At 37.7% G+C, this 472-nt stretch overlaps 1 protein-coding gene across 2 annotated transcripts in view; it reads left to right on the top strand.

The window, feature by feature from the left end:
• Positions 1–472, top strand: part of atp2b3b (ATPase plasma membrane Ca2+ transporting 3b) — a gene marked incomplete at its 3' end in the record, with an annotated part of 62,646 nt that overhangs the window by 44,355 nt on the left and 17,819 nt on the right.

Below are 472 nucleotides of genomic sequence, written 5' to 3'. Positions count from 1 at the left end.
TTGAAAGCCCTGACCATCACCAGTACTTTATCATTGATCCCTTTTGAGGCCATTATTGGCCATCGTCAGGCTGACTAACTGTCGAGCTGCACATCGTAGAAGTCGTATCACAGGAAACAGCATAAAAGACGCGGCCTCGTGCATAATAGATGTCAGATCATCTTCTAGGGCTGCAGTCGGTTTCATTTGTCCTTTACTCTACATTGCTTGGTTTAACAGGTACAAGCTATAGGTCCTACTTTAAATACAAGCGTTTGCACCGTTATCCCTTGAGCAAAAAGTCTTTGCACATCACTTGCAAATTCTAATTAAATAACCTCAATCAATTTGTATATGCATGTCATTTTGATTTTTAAAAAAAATCAGTCCTTGCTTGTAGTACAGTTATAAACAAATCAATGAGAACAACAGAAAAAAGACTTCCAGAAATATATTTACAGAGATGCTAAAAATGATTACAGCGTGCAAAGAA

Source organism: Oryzias melastigma, linkage group LG7, assembly GCF_002922805.2.
Source record: "Oryzias melastigma strain HK-1 linkage group LG7, ASM292280v2, whole genome shotgun sequence".
Classification (NCBI taxonomy): Eukaryota; Metazoa; Chordata; class Actinopteri; order Beloniformes; family Adrianichthyidae; genus Oryzias; species Oryzias melastigma.
This window is presented reverse-complemented; position numbering and strand designations above follow the sequence as displayed.